Source organism: Trichosurus vulpecula, chromosome 7 (assembly GCF_011100635.1).
Source record: "Trichosurus vulpecula isolate mTriVul1 chromosome 7, mTriVul1.pri, whole genome shotgun sequence".
NCBI lineage: Eukaryota > Metazoa > Chordata > Mammalia > Diprotodontia > Phalangeridae > Trichosurus > Trichosurus vulpecula.
The window spans coordinates 87,464,444-87,491,742 of NC_050579.1; the positions used below are offsets into that span (position 1 = coordinate 87,464,444).

General features: G+C 40.5%; 1 pseudogene; it reads left to right on the forward strand.

Moving 5' to 3' along the window:
* The first annotated feature begins 4,879 nt into the window (after positions 1-4,879).
* Positions 4,880-27,299, forward strand: LOC118857580 (annotated as a pseudogene).

Genomic DNA, 27,299 nt, shown 5'->3' on the forward strand with positions numbered 1-27,299 from the left:
CTACCTGCTGCTCCCATTCTCTGGGGTCTTCCCTCTCATTCCAAATGGAAGTGTGTAATTCAGGCTGACCATTACCTTCCAGAAGGTTCTGATCCCAAGGACCACAAATGATCTATAGGATGTGAGAAACCCATTCCTTGTGAGCCTTTCAGAGGGCATGTTAAGTGTATGTCAAGCTATTGTACCCTATTCCATATGTCACCATATCAGTCTACACTGATGCCTAATAAGGCATAATTAGAAAAGCACTAACTCTCCTTGCCCAAAATATATTCCTCCTTTGGCAATTACATGCCCCATGAAATTTATACAACTTACTTCTCTAACATTTAATTCAACAGCATGTACTGAGTACCCACTATATTCAAAGCATTATGTGAGATACAAACAGAAATAAGACAAGATCTCTGCTATCATGAACTTTACATTTGTCAACCATTACTAAGTTTGTTCTAAGAAAGACAAACAAAATTAGGCTGAATATGACTGTTTATTTCTCTCAAAGCTTACAGAACATGCATATACAGATATGCATGGGAGCTCATTGAGAGACAATGAACTCAAGGATAGACAGACAAAAGGGATTTTTATATCTTCAGAGTAACTCTCTCTCACCCCGCCTCTCTTCCTGACTCAGAATGCCTATGTCAGCCAAAATTATTGTCTCCAGATATATTGACCATAGTATGAGAAAAAATTTCTTAATTGGATAAGTTGTAAAGTCTCCTTGACATAATTTCAATGCCAATTGAAATTATAGATCTAGAATGTCTTAGTTTCCCCTATGTAGCATATGTCCATAAAATACCAAGATAAGAAAAGTCCCACTATTCAAGATAGTGTCCAATTCCAGCAATCCTGTCCTTATTGGTCATAAACAGAAGAATGCTCCTGGTCAGCTATAGTTGTTGACACAGGAAGTTCTCTCAGAAAGCAAAGCAAAGCATGTCTGTTATGCCAGAATATGCAAAGCATTATGGTAGGTTAAGCTCAGAGTGGGTTACAATGCCTCTCCTGACTGACCAATCCAGGTTTTAGGCCTTTCTCAGGTCTTGGGGGTTCAAAATGGTTTGGGGAGGAGTCTACACAGTCTAGAAGGAAAGATGGGACACATATACAAGTAACTATTATATAGGGTAAAAAGAGAAAATATAATAAATTACTATGAAAGTTCAAGAAAGGGAGACCACTTCTAGCTAGGGAGACTGAAGGTGATTTCAAACAAAAATATTATTGAGGGAAATAACATTAAGTTACTACCAAGCATTAATATCTTAGCTTAAATTAGTTTCCTTCTAGATGAACAGCAGGGCCTCCAGGTAATGTAAATGTTGTGGGATGGTAGGTTGTGAGGGACTGAAGTAGAGAAAACTTAGGGAAGACATTATTTACCTTGATAGATAATGAATTTTTCATCACTGGAGTTCCTCAAGTGAAGACTGGATGACCACTTATCAGGGATGTTGCAGAGGGATTTCCTACCTGAAGAGTTTCAGTGATGAAAAATTTATTACCTATTAAGATGATTAATTCTTCTTTTGTGCAGCTCTAACTTTTAGGTTGTTGGGTTTTTTTCGTCAAGTTAAAAGGTGCCTCTCTACAGCTTCCACCAGTTTTCCCTATTTCTGCTATCCGGGAGTCAAGAAAAGCAAGTTTAAACCCATTCCATAGATTACACCTTCAAATCCTTAATAATAGCCATCGTGACTCTCACAAGTCTTCTCTTCTTCAGGATAAATATCACCAATCTTTCAAGTGACCATTATATGACATTATTTTGAGTCTGTTATAGCCATCCCAATCACCATGTTTAGATACAGTCCAACTTATCAATGTCCTTTGCAAAATGTTGTGCCTATAATGAAACACAGTATACCACATGTGATCTGACCAAAACAAAGTACATAAAGACTTTAATCTGTCTTGCTCTGCACACTATACATCTGTAAGAAATGGGAGGAGGAGTTTTGTTTCCACAGAAGTAAAGGTGTGCTTCCCTGCCCTCCCCCACCCCAGCTTTAGCAGAGACCAGGCCTCAAGGTCGGTCAGGTGAGAGGTCAGAGGCTTGTACTCATGTGCATACTTTTTGAGAAGGCAGTCTGGGGAATTAGAGAGGCCAAACCCACTTGAACCTGTTCAAGCTTATCTAGGGTCTGGTCTTGGTCAAGAATCCAGGCCTACTGATTTGCATCATTTGCATATGTTAAAGAGGGAAAGTAGGGGAAGTAAAAGAATATAGTTTAATCCTAAACTAAGACAAGGAAAATCTAATTAACTTCACTTTTGCTTCTGTATCCTTATTACCCTATTTATATAAACTGTATAACCTAGGAAAACTATGTAAAAAAACAAAGATTGTAAACTAACCATGACTCTAGCAGGAGTGGAGGGAATGGTTACCCCTGCTCCTGCAGCTGTATCGGTGTGAGTGTTCCCGCGAGCACTACACCCGCTCTCCCGGGGAGCGTAATAAAATGCCTTCCTTTGCCCACTCTGGTCCTGAATTCTTTGGGTGTCAATGGGCAAATCACATGGATTTTCCTAATGTCAAGTGAAGGGAAGCAACAGGCAGCGGAAGCTCGCCAGGCTTACTCCTGGATCTTGTCTTGGGGTGTCCTGTGATCCCCACTGCGGTGTTAAGAGGGCTACCACTCTGGATTCCCTCGGGGAACCCCGTGGTCTGCATGGCCTTCTTAAGGGGACATCACATGGGACTTCCGGCCCTGTCTCGGGAGCCTTGTGATCTTACTGCCATCCTAAGGGGCCATCACTTGGGTCTTCCTTAGGGTCTGACCCCTAGGAGGCCCTGTGATCCCCGCAGATTAAGGGATGGCTGCCACTTGGTCTTCTTCTGGGAGTCCTGTGGTCTGTACAGCCTTCCCTAGGGATTATCACAGGGTTCTTCTTCAGGACTTTGGCCCTGCCTAGGAAGTCCAGTGATCGCCAAAACCACGTTTCTCACAATTTGGGGGCTCGTCCGGGATTCTGAAGACCCCAGGAAGGGTGAGTAAGATAGGGCAGAGGGAAGAGCGCTCCCGCTCACTGTTAGAGCGGTCCCACTGTCTTAAGCTGAAAATCCCCTGGAGGCTCTGAAGGACCCGAGACCTTGTTTGAATAAGAAGAGTGTGCAGAGGAACGCAAAGGGAACGGCCGGAGACTGCGCAAGTCAGGTCACCTGAGCAAGGTAGGAACAAACGGGTAGTAGTACTGCCTTGTCAAGTCTGGGGGTTCTAGGTTGAGAAGTAAGGTTTGCCTAGAACGGGAAATAAGAGCTCTAAGAAAAGGTACCTGGGGAGGATGGAAAGGATCCTCCTAACATTCCTCCTCCCGTTAGGAAGAATGTTGGCTAGCTGGGAAGACAATAAGTCGACCCAGGGAAAGTAGTACACCTAAGTGGGGAGAATGGATTTCTCCTAGTGCTTGGAAGAAAAGCACTCGTGGATCGACCCAAGGAAAGTGATTTGGTTTAATATTGGAAGTGAGTCTGAATTCAAATTCTAAATTGTTCAAGTGAAATGTCTGTCTAATGTTTTGTCTGTGCCTTTTTGTTCTATGTTCAGGTAAAAATGTTTAACTCTAGGGGACCTTTGGTATTAAAATAGTTAGATAAGGAATCGGAGCTGAAACTGCCAGTCGGGAGGACTGGGGGCTCTGAATTAAGGGTTGGTTAGATTCTAGAGGAAAAATCTGTGTATTTTGTATTGAGTAAGCCTATCTAACTGTAGAGGAGAAGTAAAGGGGTCTGTATGAAAAATTGGATGACCACTTTAAAGAGGCTCGGTGGTCTGCTTAGAATGTGATTAAAAATTGTTGGTCATTTTTAAGTTTTAAGGTAAAAAGAAAGCAGCTGGGAAAAAGGAAAGCTGGGTGAGTATGTAATTTATTTATTTGAAATTTGGGTCAAGATTAAGGAAAGAAAGATTGAAATTGGAAATATGGAGAGTAAAGTTTCAGTAAAGATTGGGAAAGAAAGGGAGATAGAAAAGGAATTTGGGGGGGGTGTTGTAGAATGGCGGCTTGAGACCACCTGGTATTCAGTCCACGTGCTCCTCTTGGCCACCCCCTCCCCCCACTCCATCTTAGAAGACTGGGTGTGTCAATTAGGATTAGTTAGTGCTTAGAAAGGTAAGCTCCCTTGCCCTCAAGGGGCTGCCAGGCCCGACCTAGGGAGGAGCTCTTAGAAAACTGAAAGGGATTTTTCCCTTTTATCAGAAGCAGCAGGCTAAAGGGGAAACTGAGAAATATTTTAGCTTGGTATAAAGAATGAGTGGGGGACTTGCAAGGCCATGTGCTCTTAATTTAAGGACTACTCCCTCTTATCTTTTTTTTTTTAAGAGAAGTGCCCACACCCCTTCCCCTCAAAAATCCTTAGAATCCTTAGGCATTTTGTTAATTGCCAGTATGCATAAGAGGAAGCTTGGAGAAAGCAGGGTGCCAAATTCGAAACTGGATGGTTCTTAAAGCAAATAATGATATGAAATAAAGTTTTCTTTTTTTTTTATAAGTTTTACCAGGCAAATATTCCTAATACTAGGCAGAATTAATGTCCATACTCAACCTCCTGTTTATGGGAGAAGAAAAGGGTATGCTTAGAAAGGCAGCCATGGAGGGATGAGAAAGGGGACACCCTCCAGGACCAGGAGTGGTAGCTGCAGATAGAAAATTCCCAAATGAAGATCCAAGCTGGGATAACAATATTAAATAACATCATAGGAATATGCAGGATCTTAGACAATTGGTAATAGAAGGGATAAGGGAAGCTGTGCCAAAATCACAGAATATAAGGCTTTTGAAATCAGGAAAAAAAAATGAATCTCCTTCTCAGTTCCTAGAAAGAATTAGGAGATATTCAGGATCCTGTTAAAGAGGTTAAATCAAAATGAAGGTTGTTAGTGAACCATTGGTTTCTGGGGGTGCTCAAGACCCCAAGGTGCCCACACGCTGGGTCCTGCCTAAGGAATTCGGCTTGGGCCTTCTCGGCCAAGGGAGGGGACGGGGTTTGTTGGAGGTTCACCATGACGGTTGTCTTGGGAGGTCCCACCCCTTTGTGATGCCTGTCAGGTGGGCCAGATTTAGTCTGGGATGAGCTAGATTGAATCTGAGCACCTTCAAGGAGGCAAGATGGAGATTATATACACAAAGATTGTAGGAGGCATTGAGGGGTGGTCTGGGGTGACTAGAGGAGGGCTTTAGGAAGGGTCTTGGGGAGGAGTCTAAGGAGGACGAGATGAGGTCAGACTCCAGCAACCAGGAGAATGGAATTGGGGGTTGGAGGTAGCTGAAGGCATGGATATTGATAGTATCAGGGGTGGGAAGTAGCTGGACAATAAAGAGCAAGGCTAGGTAGAGATTTGGGCCTAATGATAATGTAAGGCTTGTGGCCTTAGGGGAAGGCCAGATCTAGTTGGAAGATTCAAGGACAGTTCAAGGGGGCTCCTAGAGACTGTATTCCAGATTGAAGGGGGTTCCCAGAGACTGTGCCCTCATCACTGTGGCCCAAGGGATGCTAAAAGTAAACTTTGTCACTAGGGTATGGCCAGATATAAATAAGAAATTGAGAGAGATGGAGTGAGAGATCAATAGGCGAATTATTGAGAGAGGCTCAGAAAGTATATGTAAGGCGGGAGGATGAAAGACAGAAACAGAAAGCTCAGGTCATGGCCAATACTATGAGGGAAATTATGAGGAAGCAAGAAGGAAGAGGTGATCATAAACAATCCTTAAGGGAGAATCTCAAAGGGCACAGGGCTTCAGGATATAGGAGAGATGTGGGTAAATGGGCAGGTAGGACAGTCTGTTACTATTGTAATAAAGGATGTTTTTAGAGAGAGTGTCCTGACTTAAGAAAGGAAGAACAGGGAGCTCCCCTCCTCACTTTTGAGGAAGAAGACTATTGGGGTCCGGGGTTCTTTCTCTCTAGACCCAGCTGAGAACCCCTAGTAAACCTAAAGTTTGGGGATCATAAAGAAGACATAATATTCTTGGTAGACACAGGGACAGAGAGATCTTCCCTTTGTACACTACCCATTGGGGTAAAAATTGGGAGAAAAATCCTAAAGGTTATGGGAGTTAAGGGTGAGGATGGACCCCTATCTATTGGAAGGGTCAACAGGTTTTTGCTCAAATTTTTATATATTCCAGAAGTAATAGGATCAACAATTCCTATATGTGGTGACCTGGAAATGCAATTGATGTCATCTGAAAATTTATTGTTTCTGTATTTCTAAAATTCTCTTAGATTGTGAAGTTTGAGAAGACCATTGTGATTTTAATCTGAGTTTGATATATGTGAATGGGTGCTTTTAAAGGATGTGATGAAAATTTGATAATTCTGAACTGTCATGTTTGGTTTAGAAAGGTATTTACCTAGACTGAAATGGGTAGTTCAAATTTTACATACATAATAATGTTTAGGGCATTATTACATTATGTTAGGGCCGCATTAGGTTAAGAAGTTGTCCAATTGCTATAACCTAAGCAAGTATTTATACAAAGGCCTTGTTGGGTCCTCCTGTCAATCCAGGATACATTGTGAACGGTTAGAAATGTGGCTTTATAAACTTTCTTATAATGCTAAGAGTATTGGGCCTTAGAAATGAAAATGTTAGCATTAGTGATTAAAATAATTTCTCGTAATCTAGGGGTTAGACTAGGAATTGTACTTAGTTAAGAAATTGATGTTGTTAAGTGAACCAAGGATTTTTGGATATTCATTCTTGTGCAAAGTTTTCAGGGTAGAGGGATTCCTACGGACAAAGGGTATGCAATGTATAGAAACGTAATGGGGAGAACACTTAAACACCTTTTTGACTAAAGAATTTTGTGATATCTGGAAATATCTGGAGGTTTATGGACTAATTGGTGATGGCACTTTGGGAATTTGAATTAATCCCAATGTTTAAAGGTTATTTTGCTTTAAGAAGGAGGCACATCTCATTTTAGAGCTGTAAAATACTTTTGAAAAAGGTTCTGTAAAATCTTTTTGTATAATTTTAGAAGGCCTGCTGAATTTCTACCTGTAAGCTAATTGGTTGCAGTTCAAACCTATGGAGACTGGGTGCTGATTAAATCCTGGAAAGAAAATAAGCTTCAGCCCAGCTGGGAGGGACTGTTCCAGGTACTTCTCACTACAGAGACCGCTATACGAACTGCTGAGAAAGGGTGGACTCATTACACCAAGGTAAAAGGACCTGTGGGGGAATCCCAAGACTGGACTATTAAGGACAATTCCAACCCCTTGAAGATTATTCTACACCGGAAGGGAGAGGGACACCGGGAGAGAACGGACTAATAACCTTTGTATTAATATTGTTTCCGTTATCTTGTTAATCGTTCAGTATATACCAGCTTCAATGAAGGATGGAGGGATTATTCCACTAGTTGAAAATTAGGAATAGTGGGGATAACAGGGACAGTGGCATTTTTTTTTCCTTCCATCAGAATAAGGGGGGGAGGCATAAGGGAAAGCACAGGCTTATTTCTTCTGGAAAAGGTAAAAGAGAGCTAAAAATTAGTAAAGTTAGGTAACTTAAGGTAAAAATTAGGCAAGAAAATGATATCCAGACTCCTATTGTCCTGGTTACTTGGATTGCTCTGATCATCGGAGCCCCTATCTCCCCTCCATGATTTAAGTCATTGACAGAACTTTTAATGTAACCAATTGTTGGATCTGTGGGGGTCCACAACAATTTGAAAATTGGCCCTGGGTACCTGTACCTCTGAGTCCGGCCTGGATCCTTAGTAATTGGTCTCTTCCATACCAGACCTAATGACCTCTTGTGGTATAAGGCTTATGAGTAAGGGTAATATAGGTCAGAATTTCTGGCACTCGGTAGCTATAGCAAGGTGTCAAGCAGAAAGAAAAACTAGTGGAATACTCCTGGATCCTTATAGACAGTGGGGATGGGATAATGGTTTTTGTTTTGGACATTTTGATACTTTTTGGAGTAAAAGTAACAAAACAAGTAGCCCCCGGGTAGAAAAGTGTGAGTGGAGAAGGACAGAGTAGCTGTGGAGGTGCCAATATTGAAGGAATGGAACCCGGTCTTACCAAGGAGGGCCCTTGGGGTTCCAAGATAAGCAATATTATCCCTTTCTTTGGAATGCTTCCTTTTTAGCAGGACAAGAAGGGAACAAATTAGGAATACAGCTATATGATGATCTAACACCCCCAAGTGAGAGGTTCAAGCGGGGGACAGATACTTCCCTAACAGTCACTAGGGATGCCAATGGGTGGGGAGATGAGTGGCCCCCACAAAGAATTGTTCAAACCTATGGGCCTGCTACATGGGCCCAGGATGGGAGTTGGGGATACCGAACTCATCTGTGGTAGAGATTATCAACAACCAGACTGCCAAGGCATTGGACCTACTGGCTGATCAGGCTACCCAAACCAGAGAGGCTGTCTTATTATTTGCTAGCAGAAGAGGGAGGTGTTTGTGGGAAACTCAACCTCTCTAGTTATTGCATAAAAATAGATGATAATGGATGGGCTGTAAAAGAAATTACTAATAGTATCAGGAAACTAGCACATGTCCCAGTTCAGACATGGACCAGTCCATTCGATCCTTCTTGGTTTGATTGGTTCAAGGGTTCCTGGTGGAAACAAATTATTGGAGTCTTCCTGCTAGCATTATGTGGCCTATTCTTGTTACCTCTATGTATACCCTGTATTATACAATTGGTTACCAAAACTGCCATTCAGGGTATGGGGGTGGTATATTTTAATGAAGGAGGGAGGATAAAAATGTTGATTGTAAAAACAGATGATGGGAAAGATGATGAAGAATGTGAATTAATGTTAAAACAAATTGAGAATAGGAGTGAATAAGAAGTGTGGGAGCAAAAATCCGAAAAGGGGGGGGAAGAAGTTTTATGAGATAATATTATTGAATCATCCCATAGACTAAGGCTGGGATATAAAGTTATATTGTATCTTTGTAGGATAGGGTCCTTAGATGTTTTAAAGTGATATAAGAGCAATTAGGTATTGATACCAATAGTGTAATTAATCCCTGGACCAAAATCAGAGACATTTTCAGTTTAGGGAAAGGAATTTCAAAGTAAGTGTCTTTAGGAGAGAAGTTGTAGAATAGTTATGTATTGATGGAAAAAGTTAAATGTGGATTTGAATTCATTCCATCATCTAAAACATAAAGATAAAAATTATATGGTTCAATTCTTTCAGATCAGGTATAATTAGAGAAGAATAGAGAAATAGAGGAGAAACTGATGCAAATGTGTTAGAGAAGTAACTTATGATCTTAATGGGAAGATTTTATGAACAAGGGAGGAAATGCATGCAAGCTATTTAGAGCTAGCTTTAAGGATGTTCCTGAAGCAATGTGACTTTATAGTCACTGATCATTGAAACTTGCCTTTAATGGGACTGTTAACTAACTGTTTTTCTGAGTCTAACTCCAGGTGTGAGTACCAAGGAAGGCTGACCCAAGATGGCAGCAGCCCTGTGGGAGGGCAGGCATGAGCCGCAGGTATGATTTCTTGGCAAAGTTGAGGGGGCAACTGTTCAGCATGCGCTGAGGTGGGACCGTCTTGACCTGATGTCTCAACTGAAACCTGGCAGACTAGGCCTGGCTCAATGCAGCTTGCAGTTTGACACAGCCTCTGCCTGGAGTTGACAGGAAGCTGGGGAAAATATGATCCCCTTACTCTTAAGTCCCTACTCTCTTGGTGGCAAGTTTCTATAATCAGAAGATTTTGTGAATCTATTAAAATAATTGATTATGGAACATCTTAGATTACTCTAGGACTAGGACTAGTGTTAAGTTAGGTTTTTTTTCTTAGAAATGGTATGGAGACAATTAGGTCAAGGGCTTGTGAGAATATTTTGTTATTTGGTTAATATCATGCTTGTCTAAAGCTTTGTTACAGTTAGTAATGTTAAAAGAAGAATGGCTTGTGGTTTATTTGTAAATGCCATCAAAGAAACATGGCATGACTAAAAGTTTTATATATGTACTGTGTTAAGAATTGGTTATCTAATGTATTTAGGTAGGTGCTGGAGTCTGCTATTAATTCCTTAGTGAAATATTATCCTCCTGGTGAGGAAATGTTAATGTAAAGTATGTTAAGTAAAGTATGTAGGGAGTTAATGTAAAGTATGAGGAACTGGGTTCTGATGTAAAATTTCTTAAACATGGAACAATTGGTCAAGGTTCCAATTTTGAATTTGTAAAATGATAGGGTTATAAGGATTAGAAATGTAACTTAAAATTGTGCCAAGGTGACTTTTGTAGGAGAATGGAAAGAAAGCTGGTTCCTACAAGAAGGCAAGAAGAAGATGCTGGAGATGGCTGGAACAAATACCAAGGACCAGAAGACTTCACTGATGTTCCCTGCCAGACAGCTTATGGGAAGAGACTTTTGAATCTTAAAGGGACATTTGCATTATCGTTTTCTTTTGGGTCTCTGTATCTGTATTTACAAAGGGGACTGCCCCCTTTGATTTTTCAATGCGTCGATCAATCCTTCCCATATTTAAGGGGGTAATGATTAAGGAGAAAAATTCAGATGAGAAAGAGAGTAAGGGAATATTAAAAATGTGGAAACAAAAATTTGAATAAAAGAAGAGGGGGAAATTGTAAGAAATGGGAGGAGGAGTTTTGTTTCCACAGAAGTAAAGGTGTGCTTCCCTGCCCTCCCCCACCCCAGCTTTAGCAGAGACCAGGCCTCAAGGTCGGTCAGGTGAGAGGTCAGAGGCTTGTACTCATGTGCATACTTTTTGAGAAGGCAGTCTGGGGAATTAGAGAGGCCAAACCCACTTGAACCTGTTCAAGCTTATCTAGGGTCTGGTCTTGGTCAAGAATCCAGGCCTACTGATTTGCATCATTTGCATATGTTAAAGAGGGAAAGTAGGGGAAGTAAAAGAATATAGTTTAATCCTAAACTAAGACAAGGAAAATCTAATTAACTTCACTTTTGCTTCTGTATCCTTATTACCCTATTTATATAAACTGTATAACCTAGGAAAACTATGTAAAAAAACAAAGATTGTAAACTAACCATGACTCTAGCAGGAGTGGAGGGAATGGTTACCCCTGCTCCTGCAGCTGTATCGGTGTGAGTGTTCCCGCGAGCACTACACCCGCTCTCCCGGGGAGCGTAATAAAATGCCTTCCTTTGCCCACTCTGGTCCTGAATTCTTTGGGTGTCAATGGGCAAATCACATGGATTTTCCTAATGTCAAGTGAAGGGAAGCAACAGGCAGCGGAAGCTCGCCAGGCTTACTCCTGGATCTTGTCTTGGGGTGTCCTGTGATCCCCACTGCGGTGTTAAGAGGGCTACCACTCTGGATTCCCTCGGGGAACCCTGTGGTCTGCATGGCCTTCTTAAGGGGACATCACATGGGACTTCCGGCCCTGTCTCGGGAGCCTTGTGATCTTACTGCCATCCTAAGGGGCCATCACTTGGGTCTTCCTTAGGGTCTGACCCCTAGGAGGCCCTGTGATCCCCGCAGATTTAAGGGATGGCTGCCACTTGGTCTTCTTCTGGGAGTCCTGTGGTCTGTACAGCCTTCCCTAGGGATTATCACAGGGTTCTTCTTCAGGACTTTGGCCCTGCCTAGGAAGTCCAGTGATCGCCAAAACCACGTTTCTCACACATCTGTCAACGCAACCTGAAATTAAATTACCTTTTATTGCAGCATTGTGTTCATTCTCCCAACCTCAAATTCAAAATTAGGTTGGGTCTCCAGAGCCTGCCTACTGTTAAATATCCCTATAGGGTTCTAGAGAAATCAGTGAAGGGATATGTGGGTTGTCCAATGCTGTTGCCCATGATCCCCAGTCCACTGTGTTCCCTCAATAGTGCTTCAATTTCATAACTAATTAGTGGCCTATAATTAGTGCCCCAATATCATAAACAGTTTGAATCTAAATATCATTTAAGCAACCAATATCTCCCCAATATCATTGATAAGCAGTTAACATTAATACCTTTTACAGAACAATACTTATTGAGAAGATTTAGTAATAACAGAATACAAATACATCCTGCCTCCCCAAATGGGATACTTTCTCATCTCAGTCCCTGGAAAGAGTGGACTCAACCTTAAAAAAGGCTGCTACAAGCATTTCTTCAAACAACTTCACCTCTGAATGCAGTATAGCTAAAGAATAGTTGGCTCTCTTGCTTGAAGAACATACTATCTCAGCTTCCTGGTTGATTCACTAATGGATTTTCAGGTGGCTATGCAGGCTTCTCTTCCTGAGGCATCAGGGCTGAAACTTCTATAGCAGCCTCTGCTGTGGACTCCCATCATTGGACCCTGGCTGGTTCCTCTGACCTTTTGAAACTCACAAGGTTGAAACTTGGTCTGCTCTATCTCCAGCACTCATTTGCGTAAGATTAGGAAAGAACAAACACAAAGAGAAAGAAAAGTGTCAGGTAGTCATGGCTATATGTTTGCACTGATAGAAGAGCCACCAAAACCCACAGTTTCATATTTCATAGAATATGATAGAAATAGATGGAAGAGAAGAAGCCCACCTCCCTCATTTCATAGATATGGAAACTGAGACCTACAAAGTTTAAGTAGCTTTTAGTTTGCAAAGTCAAGGTATGAATCTATATCCTCCAACTCCAAATCCTGTTCTCTTTCCACTAAGCTATACTGTGATAGCCTCAGGTATTTTTTTCTCACCCAAACTGTTAGCTAGTTTTGTGTTCTCCATGCTATACTTGTCAAGTTTATTTCATTTTAACTGAACTTCCCTTTTGCCTCTGTAATGTGAGTCTGGTGCATGCCTAGGTCACCTAAGATGGCATCATCCATGCTAAGGAGCTATTTCTAGGAGACTGGAAGACTGGCACATATTTTGACATTTTGTATTGGGAGGAGCCTTTTTTCCATTGACTGCTAAGTCAGAACTCCCAGTGTCTTCAAACTGACCTAGAGAAAGCAAAGCTCCAGCTAGTATGTTGTTGTACAGTTGTTTTTCAGTCATGTTCAACTCTTTGTGACCTCATTTAGGGTTTTCTTTGCAGAGATGCAGGAGAAGGGGGACCCACCCTGGAGGAGCCCTGAGTAATAAAAAAAAAAAGTATCAGGTCATTGGGCATGATAGGAAAGATGGAGGGGAGAGAAAGAGAGGGTAAGGAATGTGACAAAGAAATTGTTTCTCTCTTGTATTAGTAACTAATTATTGGATCAGGACCAAGGTTTTTCCCCTCTTCTACTTCCTCATCAGATTTCAACCAGTGTGGGAAATCTTTGTCAAGGACTTACCCAGCCAGGATGGTTGAGCTCTAATCAGAGACAGTTAAAGAAATTCTAAGTTTAGGCTGATGGGTGAACTCCTGCTCATTGTGTTTACTCAGACAGGTCTGGGGAAATGTGGATTCCCCCTTTCATCAGACAAGTGATATAGAAATTGATAAATCTCTTTGACCAAGACTTGGGTGATCGAAGTCATTGCCCTCAAGACCCTCATTGGAATATAGATCAGCCCCTTATTTTAATATTCATTCTCATTAATTATTAACCAGTCACAGTTGATTGCCACCCTCAGGAATACCTAACTCTTCCAAGGGCATATAAATCTTGAGCCTGCTGCTATGAGAGTCATTGGCATTCAAGAGTGCCACTGACATTTTATTGAAAATGCTGGCATTACTAATAAAGTGACAAATTACCCAGAAATTATGTCTCTGGAGTTTTTTAAATGCCACACCATAAAGACAAACTGTCTACCTTGTGATTTTGCCCAAGAACAGCTCAGCTTCCATTTTTGTTTCAAATCTCAGCAGAAATTCAAGTCAACTCAAAAATATAAAGCAGCCACAATACACAAGGCATTGTACTAGGTTCTGGGGATATGAAGCATAAAAAGAAAATTCCTGTCCTTGAGGAGTTTACCTCTCTACAAATCAAAAACTTCAAAGAGTGAAATAGAGCAGAAGCTTGGAAGCATGGGTTTTTATTTCTCCCTCCCCCCACTTCTACCTTTAACAGCTAACACAATGTCTGGCACATAATGGGCACTTAAATGCTTATTAGTTGATTGAATTGATTGAATAAGGAAGAATAAGACTGTCTCACAAGGGTGGGGAGCCTGCAGCCTCAAGGCCACATGTGGCCCTCTAGGTCCTCAAGTGTGGCCCTTTGACTGAATCCAAACTTCACAGAACAAATCTCCTTAATAAAAGGATTTGTCCTATAAAACTTGGACTCAGTCAAAAAGCTGCACCCAAGGACCTGGAAGGTCACATGTGGCCTTGAGGCTGCACCCCTGGCAGGAAGCTCTTTGTGACAGCTTAGACAGATTAGACCAATTCTAGCAGGGCTTTGGCATCTGAAAATAGGAGTTTGAGTAGATGACTTCGAAGGTTCCTACCAACTTTAAAATTCTATGATTCTACGATTTTCATGTCCCCTAATCTCACTGATCAATTTGGTTAATGTCAGTTGGAATACATGTACAAGTAATTTTTTAAGCTCATCATTAGACATGTAAAACTCCTAAGAGGTTTTTGGTAACTCCAAGACAGGTGCCAAAATAGAAACATTTTCTGTTTGGGGGGAAAACGGGTATGTCACTGTAAGAAAATAACACATATCAAACATATATCAAATCCCTAACATACTAATTAAATTCAACAAACATTTATTAAGCCTCTGTTACATTCAGAAGCCTTGTCTAAGCCTTAAGGAATGAAGTCTGAAAGAGTCAAAGACTTGACACACATCAGTTACCTTATTTACTACTGGTTGCTATGATTCTTTCTGACATTTTTTGATTTGCATTCTATCTCAAAACCCCCACACATGGATAAATGCACCCTCTTTCTAAAATGAATACAAGTGAGATCTAATCACAATGAGGACAGAAATGGTAGGAGTATATTCAGTGCTCTAAGGATGGTTGTTTTATGTCTATGATTACAGAAAAATAATTCCTTTTGTAATACTAAATTATAGGAAAGCCACATTGCTTGTTATTCTATGTTTATAGTATGAGCACCCTATTAAAAGAAAATATGAGCAAGAAAAGGAGAGAATTAGTTGTGGGAATCTTAATCTAGACTTGTGAAATAACCATAAATTATATTTCATTGATTTTTTTTTCATTTTAATTTGAGGTTCCTTTGTGAAGGATGCTGACAGGCATAATGAAAAAATAGATTTAATCTAGTCCCAAATTTAATCAGTAGCCAAAGGAAAAAAAAACCATACCTCCCACTAAATTGAACGTCTCCATCCACTTTGTTTCTGTAAGCTTTGTCTAACAACAGCATACCCTTAAATTGTCTTCCTGCTCAATGACACACAGCTATTTATGGAATTGGAAATGGAAGTTAATGGAGGCTGAAATGCTCTTTTAAAGAATTGCAAAAACATTTCAGAGGTTTAAATTATGAAATTACTTCATTTCACATACACATATTTGTGTGGCTACTCAAGAATATTAATGGCCATATAGGGAGTGAACAATTCCAAATAAATTGGAGTCTTATTGATCAAGTCTAACCCTTATTTATTTTTCTTTTTTTATGACAAATTTAGCAAACATCACATAAAATAGGTGTTTTCCATATATGTTATAAAAGAGATTCATACATGAAACTAAAAACCTCTATTATATAGAGTTTGCTTTTCTTTTTAAATACATAATAAATCGAACCTGTAGCCTTCAAAACTGTCCAGGTTGTCTATGTTTTTTTGAGGTTTGCCTTGTGTTTTCTCCGCATTTTTTAAAAAATATGCTTCAATGATCCTCTTTTCTTTCCTTCTTCCTCCTTTCTTCTTTCCTTCTTTTTTTCTTTCCTTTATTTCTTCCTTTTTCCTTCTTTTCCTTCTTTTTTCTTTCCTTCCTTTTTTTTAACTCCTATATTCCCCACTTGTCCACACCTGCCACTGGGGAAAAGAAAAACAAAGCCTTCATATTAACTATGCAGTTATGAAAAGCAAATTCTCACATTAGGGTGTTCAAATATGAATATCTTATTCTGCATTCTGCACACGTTTGTGTATTTGTGTATATGTGTGTCTGTTAGCCTTTCAAAGAGACCTCATTTTAAGGTCCCGTCTATATTCGGGGGAAGCCTAAATTCAGTGTTGACTGTATTCCTGTTATGGGCATAGTAGTGCTCCTCTCCCATACCCATGTGGGCAGTTAGCTGGTGCAGTGGATAGAGCATAGGACCTCTAGTAGGGAAGACCTGAGTTCAAATTCTGCCTCAGACACTCCCCACTGACCCTGGGCAGTCCACCTAATCCCCAGTTTCCTCATTTGCAAAATGAGCTGGAAAAGAAAATGGCAAACCACTCCAGTATCTTTGTTACGACAATCCCAAATGGGGTCACGAAGTGTTACACATGAGCAAAATGACTGAACGATGTCTTCCCAGGTACAACAAAAGGGGAAAATTAGAAGAGTGATACTGCATATGTAATATAATGGAGTAAAGAGAGTGCTGAACTGGAAGTCAGGAGAACTGGGTTCTGTCCAAAATATTAGAAGATACCCTATGTTCCAGAACTAAGGCCCAGCAAGCAAGCTGTGCCCTGAGCTTGGCATAACAGCAATCCTTTGCACTCACCCTCTGGATGATCTCACCCTCTGGCAAAATCATATAATTATTGTATTGCTTTGACCAGCACCAGGTGTTCTCTGAGCTCAGACAAGCACCTACAGTGCCCATGTTCCGGTCCGGAAGCCCTGCTATGAATCAAACCTGTCTCACTGTTGCTGTTACTCCTTATTGTCAAGGCTACTCCGTGCTCACTGTGCAGCCATAGGTATAAGTTTTGAGATCTGCCTACACTAAAGTGGGGATGAGGCCCCAACACATGTGTCTAGATCCCCTCCTTGCTTGAAATCCATTTGAAATTAAACTTCTGTTTGATTCCTGACTCTCCTGTCTCTAGCCTGCTCTATTCTGCTCCAGCCATCCACAGGTTAGGGGCCAGTTTGATCCAGTTGACAATTCTAATCCCAACTCCCATACTTACCACCTGGGCACCAGAAAAGCAAACTCTATATAATAGAGGTTTTTAGTTTCATGTATGAATCTCTTTTATAACATATATGGAAAACACCTAGATACAAGGCCTGGAGTCAGTCAAACCTGAGTTCAAACTTGGCTTCAGATACTTATCAGCCACCTAAAGTCAAGTCACTTAATTTCTGCCTGTCTCAATTTCTCCAGCTATGAAATGTGAGTAAAATAGTACCTATCTCCCAAGATTATTCTGATATCAATAAGGAAATAACATGTGTGAAATGCTTAGCACAACGCCTGGCACATAATAGGTGCTTAATAAATGCTTCTTGCATTACTCTTCCCCCATTTGTTGTTGTTGTTCAGTCATGACCTCCTTTGGGGTTTTCTTGGAAAGATACTGGAGTAGTTTGCCATTTCCTTCTCCAGCTCATTTTGCAAATGAGGAAACTCATACAAATAGGGTCAAGTGAGTTGCCCAGGGTCACACAGTTAAGTAAGTATTTGAGTCTGGATTTGAACTCAGAAGATGAGTCTTCCTCACTCCAGGTCCAGCACTCTATCTACTGTGCCACCTAGCTGCCCATCGCCCCCCTCCACTGCCCGCCCCCCCCCATGTCACTGTGGTCAAATTGCTTAAGTCTTCTCAGCCTCAATTCTCTCATCTATAAAATGGAGGAAATAATACTTGTACTACAAACATCACAGAGTTGTTGTGGAAAAAATTGTTATTGAAATATGACTTATTCCACAAGTTTGCTTCCTTTCAGCAATCCTGAAGAACTTTGAATAAGTGATTTTGAGACATCGTATTGGCCACTAGAGGGCTCATCAAGAATTGTAGATGTGAGCAGTTCTCCACAAGCTGTGCAGAAAGAGTAAGATTCCAGGGCTTCTTTGCCTGGCATCCATGGATAGACTTTCAGGAGTCTGAACTTGGATGCACTCAGAAGATGGATTCAGGTCCCAGCTCTAACATTTATTAGTTGTGACTGTGAGCAATTCACTTAATCTCTCTGAGCCTCACCTTCATCAAACAGGGGATAATTAAAATGGGGATAATTACACTTGAACTACCTACCTCCAGCCTTGCTATGCTATGTAAACTTTAAATTCCCACGTCAGTTACTATGATTACAAGTCATTATCATTGCTGTTGCTATGTGTTCCTTCTTATCTTATTTGATAGGATTCAGATAGTAATCACCAGGTAAGTTAATATCCAACCATTGGTCTTCTGTGTTTAATGTCCTAAAGGCTATTACATAGAAGGATAAAATTGTGTTTGAATAAAAGCATTAGAATGTAAGTTTATCTTTTGTACACTTTCTTGAAAACATCTTCTGAACATCTTTGGAATAATCCAAAAGAAAACAGAATAATGGGGGTGGTAGATATGTACCATGTCCCACTTCCATATGATTTTGACTGGTTTCTTTTAGGTATATATTTTGAAAGCTTTTCTTTCCGTATAACTTGGAGATTGCAAATATTGTATTTGGTTTAGTGACATCTATTAAAAGCATTTATAATTCTTTATTAAAAGCATTTTAAATTTTTCAACTAATTGAGATCAAGTCCAAATGATTATGAACAATTATGTTTGTGACAATGGTCTGGTTACAGTGCAGTGAATTTGTTGAATTCTTAAGGATATTTTGAAGTCTTTTTTATAGTATGGTTGTCTGTCATCTATTAGTTCATGAACAACAGCAAGCTTCTCATAAATAATCCTAACTGCCAGGTCACCTGGATTTCATGCTATGTATTTGGTAGTCATGTTGCACAGGTTTTACCATTTCCTTACATAATCTGCTTTAATCAATAAGTACGCTCTCCTTTTAGAAAAAGTCCCTCTAATTTCTGAGGGTGATGACCTACTCTTGGATTGTCACTTATTTCCATAAACAAATTTACATGATTCACCTACTTCTTGGACACTTCTTTGTCAGGATATTGTTGGTTTACATCATGTGGATGTCACTTTTTGAGGCCCTTGTGGCTCCACTCTTGGAACTTAGCAGTTTCATAGGCTCCAACTTAGGTAAACTACTTCTGGTTTATAGTCAACAAATGTAATAGTATGTATCTATTGTTAGCCTTCTACCCCATAAAGAGATGTCCAAAAGTATAAAGATACTATAAGTTTTTAACCTGATTACCATGTGCTTTGAGAACATTTATCAATCCTCTTTCTCCTTAAGGAAGTGTTAATCTTTCAAAAGTGCCTTAGGGTATTGGACCCTGTGTTTCCTTATTATAGGGGGTTTTGTTACAATAACTTCCAAATTTGTTACTATTTGTTTTACCGTATCCAAAGTAAATGTTAATAATGATATTGCATAATTGTTAATTGCTTGCTTTAAATATGCGTTTCTCTGAGGGAAACTTAGGAAAACTTCAGTTTCTGGATGTCCCAAAGTAACTTGATATACAGGGTGTCCCTAAAGTCTGGACACATAGGCAAAATGCATATTTTGAAATATTTGCAATATTAACAGACCTTAGCCCCCTTGACTTCTTTTTCTGGGGTATGCTAAAGGGGAAGGTGTACTCCATGAAAATCACAGACGCAACACACTTGATTGAATGCATAAAGAGTGAATGTGCTAAAACTGATGGCAATGTGGAGTTATTGCATCAAGTTCATGTGAATCTTGCAAAGCTTGTCAACCTTTGCATCACAAATGATGGAAATCATATTGAAGATGTTATTTGTTAATACTCCAATTAAATAAAATGTTGTTGAAAATTTCATTCATTTCATTTCTTGAAAATATGCATTTTTGCCTATGTGTCCAGACTTTAGGAATACCCTGTATGCTACCATAGTTTTCTCCTTGACAGCTTTATGCTTGGTGTGTCTCACCAGGAGAATACCAACTATTTGTAACTATGTCCCTCTCTTCCAGCTCAATGTAACCCCCAAATTCAAGCCTGAAGCCTTCAGTTTCTATCTTTCCTTGGTATACTTTAAGAATTTACACTTATGAAGGCCAAATGACATCTGGTATCATTGGAGAAAGATTCCTCAGGACAACAATTTCATTTAACATGTTTTTCACATTAAACACATGTAAACTGGACCAAACCAGTTTCTAACCTGTGGATGAAGGGAGTCGAACAGAGCAGGCTAGAGACAAGAGAGTCAGGAATCAAACCTAAGTTTAATTTCAAAGTGAGGGAAATGGCTTGCAAGTGAAATCCTCCTTCCTGAGAAAGGAATCCACCTGCTTATGGCATCAGTAGGGTTTTTAAGCATGAAAACCACAAACAGCTGGACCACAACACAGCATTCTTGGGTGTTGCATAAACAGTCTCCAAGTCCACAGCTGGACCACAACAAACAGTCTCCAAATTGTTAGGATCATTGAGCTTTGCAGTTGTTCAGTGCAGCACAGAACCAGGGTTAACACAGCCAGGAGCAGCAGTAGGGCACCTAGTTCAGTTTATTTGGCAGTTCCAAGCGCAGGGGATTGTTGTTATGCCAAGCTCAGGGCAAAGCTTGCTTGCTGGGTCTTAGCTCTGGAAAACAGGGTATCTGCTAATAGTATCTTGATACACAATTTGATGTCATCCCTGTATGCCAAGGAATGGAAAATGGTCATAGGATATGAATAGGCAGCTTTCAATGGAAGAAACCCAAGTAACCAATAGCCACCTTTTTTAAAATGTTCTGTGTATTGATGAACTATTGGACCTATGAATTGTTCTACTCTTTCTAGAAAGTAATTTGGAATTATAACCAAAGAGTTAACTAAATTATGCCTGCCCTTTGACTTAAAAATATACCTTTTAGATCTATTCCTCAAAGAGATCAAAAAAGAGGAAAAGGACCTACATGTACAAAAAAAAAAAAAAAAACAAACATCACACATATATAGCTTTTTTTGTGGTGACAAAGAACTGGAAACTAAGGAGATATATATCAATTCAGAATGGCTAAAAAAAATTATGATTTATGAATGCAATGGAGTACCATTGTGCTGTAAGAAGTGAGAAAGAGATTATTTCAGAGAAACCTAGAAAAATGTGTATTAACATAGAGGAAAATTAGCAGAACAAAGAAAAAATGATACAATAACAACATGATTGTAAAGAAAAACAAATTCAAAATATTTCAGAACTCTGATCCACACAATGAACAACCATGATTTCAGAGGGCCCATGATTAAAAATGCAATTAGCCTTGATCTAGAGGTAATGAACTTGGGGTGCATATATAATTTATTAGATGACCATTGTGGTAATCTGTTTTAGTTGATTATGCAAAAGTATCTCAAGAATTTTCTCTTTTGTAAAGGAAGGGGGAGTTGGGAGGGAAATAAAATGCATTTTTGTTCACCGGAAAAAATTAAAATTTAAAAACTAATGGAACTAAAGGTGGCTTATCTCTAGGTGGAGTCTATAAAACAGCTAACATACAATAGTGGAATAAAAAGGTGATATGTGGTCCACATACACACGAATAAGATATCAATAAATAAGTGTCTGATAAAAAATTTAAAAAAAAACAAAAACAAGTAGAGAAGGAAGGAGAGATGATCTCCAAGATTCCTTCCAGCTTAGAAATCTATGATCCTACATAGTTTTAAACTTTATGCCAAAATATCCAGGAGAGCACCAAAAGTAAACCATCTCTCCCAAATTACTGGTACAATTTATTAAGAGGTTATACTCAAAGAGCCTAGAGTCAGAGATTCTCAGATATGGAAGGAATCTCAGAGACCATCTACTCAAACCTGTAATTGAAAATGAATTTCCTAAACAATGTGCCCAATAAATGGTCATCCAGGCTTTACCTGAATAATCTAGTGAGAAAAAACACACCAGTACTCAACTTAATGAAAATGCCCATCTAAATGTCTCAGTTTTCAAAAGTTACCAGCTAAATGGTCACTAAGAATTGCTGAACTTGAAATGTTTGCCTTGGTGCTTTTAGTATTTGCTATCCCAACAGAGAAGATAAAGAATTCTTCAGATAACCTTTCAAAATATGGAAGTTACACATTGCTGTAAAAATGAGTGGGATTTATTTAAGCCTCTCTTACTCCAACTGCCCTTCAACCCTCCAACCCTACAGATGCTAACAGTGGAAGTACAAGTCTGCCCAATATAAACAACTAATCATTTTCCCAGACTCCTACAAATGGAGACTTCTTATCAGATTGAAAGCTTATTGATTCACAAAGCTCCTTTGGGTTTTTTTTATTTAATAGTAGGTCTGCTATTTTCTCTGGACCTGGATAGTAAAGTTAATTAATGTCTTTTGGTTGTTTTCAGCTGTATCAGTTCTTAAATAAGCTGAAATAATAAAAACTACAAGTGTTTTTAAGGAAATTCAGAAAAGTAGTCTAACTGCATTTCAGATTTTATTATTGTACTTCAATCTAGTTTATTAGCTGGTGTCCTAAAAAAAGAGGGAGGGAGAAACAATTTCTCTATTAATTTTTAAAGGTAAAAGATAAGATAAAAGATTCTTTATCAGATGTATTAAAGGCATAACCAACTTTAAAAATTTGAAAAGGCCTTTACAAGAGATGAAAATCTTAACCTCACAGCAGCATTTGATGCTGTTTACCACCCTCTGCAGGATATTCTCTCTGCATTTTTAATTATAGTTTTTCTCCTGGTTGTCTTCCTGCCTATCTGACAACTCCTCAGTTTCATTTGCTAGATCATAATACATAACTGCGAGTCTCTTCCCCCACCCCCACTCCCACCCCACCCCCTGCACCCCTAGCCATGCTCTGTCCTAGATCCTCTTCTCTTCTCTCCCTATCTTCATTTGGTGACCTCATTAGCTCATAAGTTTAATTATTTTTATGTAGACAATTTCCAGATCTATATATCCAGCCCATCTCTCTCCTCAGCTCTCGTCCTGTGTCACAAACTGTCTATGAGACATTTGGAACAGGATGTCCCAGAGGAGTCTGAAACCAGCATGCCCAACACAAAACTCGTTAGTTTTCATACCCCAACCCCTCTTCCAAACTTCCCTATTTTGGTTAAAGGTTCCACTGTCCTTACAGCCACCCAGATTTGCAACCTCAGAGTCAACCTTCGTTCTTCATTCTCCCTCACCTAACATATTCAATTAGCTGCTAAATCACATCATCTCTATCTCTCACATACATCCTCTTCTCTTGTACAACCACCACGTTAGTTCAGCGACTCATCATCTCTTACCTATACTTTTACAAGACCTTCCTAATTGTTTTCCTTTGCCTTAAATCAATTCCCTGTCCAATCTATTTTGACATCTGCTAAAATGATTTTGAATGATCAATACATTCTACAGGTATATTGCCTTTAGAATTAAAACAAACAAAAAAAACTCCTCTGGCATTAAAACCCATCACAACATGGCCCCAAACTACCTTTCCAGCTTGTTTATGTATTACTCACCTTCTTACACTTTATGTTCCAGCGAAATTGGCTTTCTTGGGGCAGCTAGGTGGCACAGTGAGTAGAGCACCAGCCCTGGAGTCAGAAGGACCTGAATTCAAATCTGGCCTCAGATACTTGACACACTTACTTGGGCAAGTCACTTAATCCTAATTGCCCTCCCTTCCCCCCCACCAAAAAAAATTGGTTTTCTTGCTGTTTCTCACATGTGCCATGCCATCTCCCCTTCCTCGTGGCTTTGCAATTGCCATCCTCTGGGACTGAACTACATTCCCTCATTCCTTTACCTCTTTGAAAACCTTGTTTCCTTCCAAATTCAGCTCAAGGTTTACCCTCTAAATGAAATCTTTCTCAATACTACCTCTGCCCCAGCTGACAGGGCCTTCCTCCAAAAAATTATCTTCTATCTGTATATATTCAGTGTGTGTGTGTATGTGTGTGTGTGTGTATCTATGTATATATGTGCACACTATATACCTATAGCTATATATATACACACATACATACATGAAGTCTCATGCCTCAAGTCTCTCATGCCTATCCTATTGTAACAACAATGCTACCTGCTGCTACTGTGACTGTGTAAGGCCAACAACACCAGCACACAGGAGGGCTGCTAGCACAGATTCTTTGATCTACTTTTCTAAGGAAAGCAACTTTAAGGGGTTTACAATCTCACTTTAATTAAACATACATACATCATTCTCTTAGTTCAGGAGGAAAAGTCAGCACTCTGAACTTCAGAGAAAATACAAACAGAAATTACAAGCAGAAATTACAAACAGAGAAAAATAACACAAATCAACAGACAGGCTTCAAACCGTCTAACCATAGCAATACATATAGTTATCAGAGAGTGAAGCACCAACATCTTCTGTGTTTTCAAAACTGGAGAGTTCCTTAATGGCTACCCAGAGTCTCCACACCAACACTCTCCCAGTGAGTGAGTCCTAAGCAAAATGCTAACCTCAGAGTATATATACGCTTCTTCAGGGTCAGAGGGCATCACAACCACGCAACTCAAACCCGTATGACCTAGGCCTTCCCCTGACTTAAGCAGGTCATCAAAGACTCTCGATTCAATCAAAGACTCTTGATTGAAACAAAGGCAAGACTCAAAGGCACTTGATTGCCTTAGTGCTGAGAAGCACTCCAAAACAAAAACAGCAAAAAGTCCCACCCTGCTTGCCTTTATACCTATATACTGCTACCAACATAATTTTCCCTAAGTACCCATCTGACCATACAACTGCCCTATTCAATGAACTCCAATAGCTTCCTATTGTATCTAGGATAAAATACATACTCCTTCACTCAGTTTTTAAAGCCCTAACCAACCTGGTCCCATCTTGTCTTACCAGTGTAAATGGACATTATTCCTCTCCCTGAGCTCCGCAATCCAAACAGGCCTTTTTTTCTATTTCTCATAAACAAAACTCCATTTCTTACCTCTATGCTTTTGTACTCTCAGTCTCACATGCCTTCCTTACCTCCACTTCTTTCTTTGACACAATTCAAACAGCACCTTCTGCATGAAGTTTTTCCTGATATAATTGCAATTTCTATTGCCCTTCCAGCCAAACTACCATGTATTTAACTTTGAATATATTTGTAGCTATTCACTTTATATTTGTTCACCATATATTCATATATGTATTTGTCCATGTTTACATATATAAATGTGACATGTAAATGCATATCATATACCCTAATAGAATATAAACTCCTTGTGTTTCAGGATTCATACTCTTTGTGCTTGTATCCCCAGAGCCTCAAACAGTAGGTACTTAAAAATACTTGCTTGTTGCTGCTGCGGTGTGTGGCGCTGTACTGGGCCTGGCTCCCAGCCCGGGTGGGCCCTAAGCTGCTGCCAGGCTGGGAGGTGGGGCCTTGGGCACTGGACCGGGCTACTGCCGGGGGCTTGGTCCTTCTCCTCCTCATCATTGTCCTCATGCGGCTCCAAGGCTCCCAACACGTCCCTCTACGTCCCGCTGCCAGTGAAGCCACTGGGACCCAACGCCATGGGCAATGTGGGGGCCAAGCTTACCCAGCTGCTCAACAAAGCCGAAGTCAGGAAAGCCTTAGACAGATTTTACAAGAGGAAAGAAATACAGAAACTGCACACCAATTATGGTCTGGATGCCCGACTCTTCCACCAAGCTTTCATCAGTTTTAGAAATTATATTTTGCAGTCTCAGTCCTTGGATGTGGATATTCATATCACACTGAATGATATCTGCTTCAGCACAGCTCACATGGATGATCTTTTCCCATTCTTCATGAGACATGCAAAGCAGATGTTCCCAATGCTGGCTTGTAAGGACGCTGGCCCTACCAACAGTGGGAAAACCTACCATGCTATCCAGAGATACTTGGCTGCTAAGTCTAGGGTTTATTGTGGCCCTTTAAAGGTGTTGGCCCACAAGATCTTCTAAAAGAGTAATAATACTTGTGTGTTATGTGACTTGGTAACAGGGGAAGAACGGGTGGTCACCGACCCAGATGGAAAACCAGCTGCCCACGTGGCCTGCACTGTTGAGATGTGCAGTGTCATGTCTTCTTACAACATGGCTGTGACTGGTGAAATCAGGGTGATTAAAGATCCTGCTAGAGGATGGGCCTGGACCAGAGCACTCCTGAGGCTCTGTGCGGAAGAAATCCATTGGTGTGGAGAAGCTGCTGCTGTTGACATTGTGATGGAACTGATGTACACCACGGGAGAGGAGGTGGAGGTTCAGCATTATAAGAGATGCCCATCACTGTGGTGGATCATGCTCTCAAGTCTTTAGATAACCTTCACCCTGGGGACTGCATCGTCTGTTTTAGCAAGAATGACATTTATCTGTGAGTTGTCAGATTGAGATTCTGAGCTTGGAGTCAGCTGTTATATATGGCAGTCTCCCCCCAGGACAAATCTTGCCCAGACGAAAAAGTTTAATGATCCTGATGATCCGTGCAAAATCCTGGTGGCTACCGATGCAACTGGCATGGGGCTGAACTTGAGCATAAAAAGAATTATTTTTAACTCTCTCATAAAGCCCAGTATCAATGAGAAGGGGGAGAGGGAAATGGAGCCCATCAGCACCTTGCAGGCCCAGCAGATCTCAGGCAGGGCTGGCAGATTCAGCTCCAAGTTTAAAGAAGGGGAGGTCACTACCATGTATCCAGAAGACTTGAAATTACTGAAGGAGATTTTGCATAAGCCTGTGGAGCTGATAGAGGCAGCTGGCCTTCATCCTACTGCTGACCAGATTGAAATGTTTGCATACCATCTCCCCAATACAACTCTCGCCAATCTTATTGATATTTTTGTGGACTTCTCCCAAGTTGACGGGCAGTATTTTGTATGCGACATGGATGATTTCAAATTCTCAGCAGACCTCATCCAGCACATACCCCTGAACCTGCAGGTGAGCTACATGTTCTGCACAGCCCCCATCAACAAGAAGCAGCCATTTGTCAGCTCTTCCCTGTTACAGTTTGCGAGGCAGTACAGTCAGAATGAGCCACTGACATTTGCCTGGTTACACCACTATGCCGGGTGGCCCTTACAGCCACCAAAAAAAAACATCAAGGACCTCGTGGATCTGTACCTGTGGCTCAGCTACTGATTTGTGGACATGTTCCCTGATGCCAGCCTTGTCTGAGACATTCCAGAAAGAACTCGATGGCATCATTCAGAAGGGTGTGTACAACATCGCCAGGCTGATTCACATGTCTGAGTCCCAGTGGACGTTGAACTTGGACAGTTCCCCAGCAGGGAAGCAGGGCTAGCTGCTTGGGGCTGAAAGCCCAGCTTGGGAGAAGCCTTGGACAGTGCCATGGCCGAGAGTCTGGCTTCAAAGTCCCTGGCCTCGAAGTTGGTGTGGCAAGGGCGGCTCACCCCACATATGCTGAGGCAGCTGAGGAACGAGTGGTTAAAGCAGTAG